A 6,219-nucleotide genomic window follows, 5' to 3' on the forward strand; every position below is an offset into this window, starting at 1 on the left:
CGCAGGACCCACTGGGTGCTGCCCACACGGGTGGGTGCGCAGGGAGCCCCCAAACCCGGCGAGGGGCATGCCAAACCCAGAGGCCCCCCGCTCTGAAACCAGCGGGACGTTTTCATCAGTTATCTCACCCCATTTCACAAGTAATAATGACAAACGACACAGGGGGCTGACGACCACAAAACCACCCCGAACAGGCCGGGCAGCCGAGCTGGCGGGGTGCAAGGAAGGAGAAATGCCCGCAGCAAGGCCCCGGGGATGTGGGGAAGGCGCCGCCCGCTCCTGGCACAGCCAGGCAAACCATCTCCACGTGGGAGGTGGAGACAGCAGGCGCTATGGGTCACGTATTTCTGCAGCAGTAATTAGCCACTAATTATTGCACTCCAGCATTGCTCTGCTAATTACTGCACTCCTGAAGTTCTGCACTCGCTGGCTCTGAAGCCTTCCCTGAGCGCTGACAGCCTTGTCCCCACCCGCGGCGCGCTGCCATGGGAAGGGGGAGCGTGGCGGTGCCAGCACCGCGGGGCCAGACAGAGCAGGGCCAGCACCAACACCCTCCCGACACGTCCCTTCCACATCCCTCCTGTGCCCCACGTCTGTTCAGGGGGACTGCATGAGCACCAGCTTACCAGGCAACTCCTGCTCTTCCTGGTCAGGTAGCGAAGCCTCCATACGCTGCCCACAGGGAGGGTCGGCTGCAGGGTCTTGGGCTGCACACTTAAAGCTTGAAGAACTACAGGTACCACTTTGCAGCTTTCACTTACAATCCCTAACAACCAAAAAGGCACATTTTTACTCCGTACACCAATTAAAACATTTTAATTAAAAGGAAGAAGAAAATAATACCTGTAAAAATCTACCCAGCTTAAGTACCTTTCCTCCACCCCCCAAAAAATTAAACATGACAGCAGCATATCTTGGGGTTTTATCAATATTCTGGTGTCACAGGTAAGCAGGGTAACTACCCCCAAACTGGCAAATACCTGGGGCCGTTTTGGCAGCCCTCCCTTATTTTATACATCCCAGCACATGCACCCTAACTCATAGCAGGTGCACACAACCCCATTACAAAAGGCTAACAACTAACAAATTATCAGCTGTGCCACCACCACAAACCATGCACAGGTTCTTAATTACCTGGGCAGGGAGGTGAAATGCACCCTTCTGAATCACGGTGGCACTGTGAGGCTGTGGCACTGCGGCTCCTGCAGCAACACCGGTATGGGGACAGTGCCACTGCTCCCCACCAGGCTGAGCCCTGCGGTCTCTCCTCTCACTGCTCCTACAAACTTACTATACCTTAATGGCGAGGGATAAGAGTCAGGAAGACAGACATTTAAACCAGGACTTAGCAGTACCCAGCAACGACCCAATATCTGCTAAAATCCCGGCTTTAGGCCGATGAGCCTCAGGAGGAGCGGGGACAAGAGAAGGGCCCGGCCACCTGCCCTGCCCCAGGCACTGCTGCCAGGGCACTGCCAGCACTTGGGAAATGCTGCAGACGATGTTTGCAATGGCAGACACAAAGATTAAAGCTGGAACAAGATGGAGCGATGTGGACAGCAAGCAACATCAACAGCTTGCTTAAATATTGTGATAATTTTCCCCGTGAAATGCCGGGCTGTCACTCAACCAAAGAAATGAGTGAGTGCATGAACAGGCGATCCGGGTTTCTAATTAAACTGGAAAGTTGGAAAATGTAATACTGGATTTAGCTGTGCTGCCTTCCAACACCTCATTAACCGCAGGGCATTCCTCTCATTAGACTTCTACGCTCAGAAATTACCACCTCAGATACGCACTTGACGCCCAACTGGGGGAAAATGTCAACACTTTGTCTGAAAAATAATCCCTAAGGAAGCCACAGTAATTGCTTCAGACAGATGAACAAGCAAGGATGACGTTACCCAGAGAAACCACACTCAGCTCGGAGAGTTTTGTCCTTAGGGTGAGAGGTGAGGGCGAAAACAAAAAAGACTTATAAGAGGTAATAGCATAATTATGCTTGAAGCTCTTCCCCAGCACACGCAGAGAGGGCAGGTGTGCTGCACGGGGCCGCCGCTGGTGCCACCCCTTGGCCACCACGGCAGCTGCTCACCAGCACGACGATCCAGCAAGACGATGATCCCACGCTGAGGCTTCTTCCAGCGTCCTGCAGCGCGGGAGGAGGCGGCGCAGGGCAGGTGCGGTGCCGGGGGATCCCACAGCCCCCTCTGCCCGTGCTCCCTCTTGCTCCTGCTCACATCCACGCACGGCTCTGCTGGGCTGCGTGGTGCAGCAGGTTGGCCGGCCAGATCTGCAAATCCAGAGAAAGCTCGGCACCCTGCGAGCTCGGCCGGCACGCCGTCAGCCACGCACAGCACCAAACCGCAGAGCTCTAAATCTTGGGCGCTCCCGGCTTTTGTTTGGCTCAGGAGTCCTCTGCCGAGATTTAAAACCCGGCTGCTTGTTCCTGTTAAATGTTTATCCTGCACCAGGAAGGGCATGAAAAGTCACACAAACTATTGCGCTAGAAGAGCTGAAGCTATTTTTTAAAAATATCACACTTTACATTAAATAAACAACCCTCTGACATGCTGCCATTCGTTAGGAAAGAATGTAAATCTGGGTCTAATGGCTCCCATATGTTCCTCGGGGATGACATGGAAATGCCCATGAAAGGTAAAACGCTGGGAAGGGCTGGGCGGCACCGCGGGGCTTCGCTGCAAGGTACGCTAGAGGGTGGCAGCACCCCGGGGGACAGACGGTCTGCCCGGTCCGTCTGTCCAACAGAGCTGCTTTTAAAAGCGAGGAGGTGCCTGCTCTGACCTTACCAGTCCCTGTGCCCTTGGGGACGTTTCTCCCTGCAGAAGGGACCTTTTTGACATCTGAGGCGCTGCCCTCCTTGCGCTCGCTGGGGCTGCTGCAGCGTGGGACCCGGGGCGCGGGGACTAGGGGTGGCAGAAGGCTGCTGTGCACCATAAAACCCCCCACAGCCCCTGGAAACAGCCTGGCAGCGTGGTCTGATGCTCTGGGGACCACCTGGGGGATGCAACTGGGGACAAAACCCCGAATCCTGGGGGCGAGGGCCGGGCACCTGCTGCCCCCCGGCCGCTCCCAGCACGATCGGGTCCGGCTGGCTCCAGGCAGTCGGGCAGCGCTGTGCTGGGGCGGACAGACCCCCAAAAAAACCCACAAGGTGCCAGGACCCCCCGCCGCCCGCTGCCGGACCCACCCCCCCCCGCCGTGCTCTCCCGGTCCGAGGCCGGCAGGGGGAGCTGCGGGGGCGCGGCTGCGGCGGGGGCACCGCGGGGGGGGCTCGGGGCGCACCGGGACCCCCGGCGCTGGGACCGGCGGGGGGGCTCGGGGCTCCCCCGGGACACGCGTCCCGCAGGGCGGCCTCTCCTCCCTGCTGCCCAGCGGGGTGCTTGGCCCAGGGGACAGCCCCGGCCCGAAAAGCCAAAGCAAGCGGAGCGAGGAAGCCCGAAATAATCTGTGATTAAGCTCTGGGAACTGCTGGGAATCCGAGCAAAAGGAAGGCTTTGGGTTTCCGCCGCTTTCCTGCGGTTGGCATTTTGGAAAGGCTGCCGGAGGACACACACATCTCGGCGGTGGGCCACCGGGGCGAGGGTTGCAGCACCCTCTGTGCCGCCAGCGTCGTCTCCGTGCGGGCAGGGGCTATGGGGTGACACGGTGACACAGGACACTGTCCCCAGCATCGTCCCCCACCATGCCACCCCAAACCCCCGCCGGGGAGCTGAGGCAGTGCCAATCGGTTGTTTAAACAGGAGCAATTCCCAGGGTGAGGGTCACATTAGGAAGAGGGGGGGAATTCGCAGGAGCTTGAGCAAGATCCTGCAATTCCTCCCCCTGCAGCACTGCCATGGTCCCCATACCTGCTTCGCTCTCCAAGGCCCTTCCTGGCTCTCAGGGTTTTCCCTTCCCTGCTGACTTGGTGCTGCAGGAAACTCTGCTTCCCACATTAAGCGGATTGCCTGCACCAGCGCAGACAAATACATTTATCACGCCGAATTCCCGAGCTGTTACACCGCGGAGTTTCCGGGATGTGAATCCTCTGCCTCTCACATCCTCCCCGGCCTCGTTTCCGGAGCTGCTGTGCATTCATCACCCCCAGCACGGAGCGTCCCCAATGCCCCCACCACGAGGCTCTGCCCTGGACCCTCTGCTGCCACCGCAGCCTCACGCAGGGCCCTGCTGCAGGCGACAGGCACCGAAGCACTGCCCAGCCCTGCTCCGAGGGCACAGCCACAGGCCCTGAGCTGTGGGAACACCTGGGACAAGCGCAGAGCACTCCCCAGCACCCCAAAGCCGCCGTTTCACTGCAGAGTGCCCCCTCCCCATTTTTCCAGCACTGATTTTCCTCCCTCTCGCAAAGGGGCTGGGGAGGAGGACGGCACCTGCCGCCAGACGCGCGGAAAGAGCTGGCCTCCGCAGCCTGCCTCACAAAGAAAAGGTGCTGCTGGATTCAGAGGCAGTCAGTGAGCTCTGGGCTAACTCTGGAGGAAGGGGCTCCGTTGAGCACTGCTGGGCAGGAGGCTGCTCGCGCTGGGCCAGTCGCTGCTACCAGGGCTGTGCAGCCCCATCCCCAGGTGCTCCCGCTGCTGTGTTTTGTATCTCAGAAATACCCGTGGGCCTGGCAGTGGGCTTCTCCTCCAGGCTGCCCTGCCTCAGCCATCCGAATCTCATTTATCCTGCAGCTGACGTGCTTCTTTTTTTTTTTTTTTCCTTCTGAGATGCGAACGATTTCTGCGGATCCATCTGGATGTTATTAGGGAAACGTCTTGGGTCCACAGAGGCAGCTGGCAGCAGGCTCCTTCCTCGCTTCCTCTGTCCCGGACACGTGAGGCGAGGAGCCGGCCCGCACGAGGAGCCTGCGGCGTCCATGTACGAAGAGCAGCAGCCAGGAGGTTTTGGGTGCTGGGCTCTCAGGACTTCCCATGCAGCTGCCCCACAGCGGGGCCACGCAGGGACCCACCTCGGTGACAAACGTGTGGACGAGCAGGGGAGAACGTAGGGGTGGAATCCTCCCCATCGCCTGCTGTTCCCAGGCACCTCTCCCCTGTCCCTCCCCCCCCCATGTCCACAAGCCCCCCCAGGCTCCGCAGCCAGCTCTGGCACTGCCCTGCCCTCCCCACCTGGGGACACAGAGGGACACAAAGAGAACTGCGCTCATGGTGACCGCAGGGACTCCTCACTGCTGACTTAAACTTGTCGTAAATGTTCCTCAGCAGCACTCTCACCACTTGCTCCCCTCTTTCTGCACTCCCTTAGCTCAGTCCTTTCCCCTTGTTCTGCGCAGTGATTTGCAGTACCCACAGTTTGCTTGTACAACAGCACGGTTCCCTTGGGCCTCAGCTGACAGCTTCCATGGCTTTTGGTATGTTTTTATTTAGCCATTAGAGCTACATCCTGAATGTGGCTATAAAGCGTATTTATCCTTTATGACTTAACTCGGTGCCAAATCCGTCCCAGCTACAGCCTGTGCTGGGGTGTGTTTGGGCTGTTTGCTGCGGGCTTTGCAGCCTGCGCTGATGGCACAAAGGGAATAAATGGGGAATAAGGATGGAGGGACGGCAGTGAGGGGGGCCGGTGGTGCTGAGCCCGGCCAGCAGAGCATCCTGGGCACAGTAGTGATGCCACAGGCATGGCGTGGGCATACGGTGGCACAGGCAGCTCTGCTGGCAGCACCTGCAGAGAAAGGCAGCAGCCCCCGAGGTGCCCGTCCTGGGCAGCGTGCGGGCACCAGAGAGCAGGAGTCAGCCCGTTCGAAGGATGAGTGCAGTTTCCAGTCGGTCACGTATTAAAATCACACCTTAAACACAGGACAAAGGAAGGAGGAAAAGACTGTCCAGGCACAGCTGTGAGAAGTTCACCGTGTGAATTATCCAGGCTGGAGGTGTTTGCTCTGTGGAGAGCACGGCTGCAGCCTCAGGCCCAAGCATCCATCTCCAAGAACACTTCCAGCTTCCAAAGCACAACCACTTGCAATCCAGAGGCGTCAGAGTGCAGTCATTACTCACCCGGGCAGACTACTCCTTGTCACTGATCATGGAAAGTCAGTATACAAAAAGAATTTGCAACAAAAAATGAACTTCTGTTTATTTTCAAAGAAGCAAGTTTGGTCTCAACTCTCTACTCTTGCAAAGAGAGCCAGTATCGCTGCTGCTTCGTTATCTTTACCCTCATTAATTACCTCACCAAACTAAATGAAAACCAACAGGA

This window comes from Cygnus atratus, chromosome 14, assembly GCF_013377495.2.
Source record: "Cygnus atratus isolate AKBS03 ecotype Queensland, Australia chromosome 14, CAtr_DNAZoo_HiC_assembly, whole genome shotgun sequence".
NCBI classification, from domain to species: domain Eukaryota; kingdom Metazoa; phylum Chordata; class Aves; order Anseriformes; family Anatidae; genus Cygnus; species Cygnus atratus.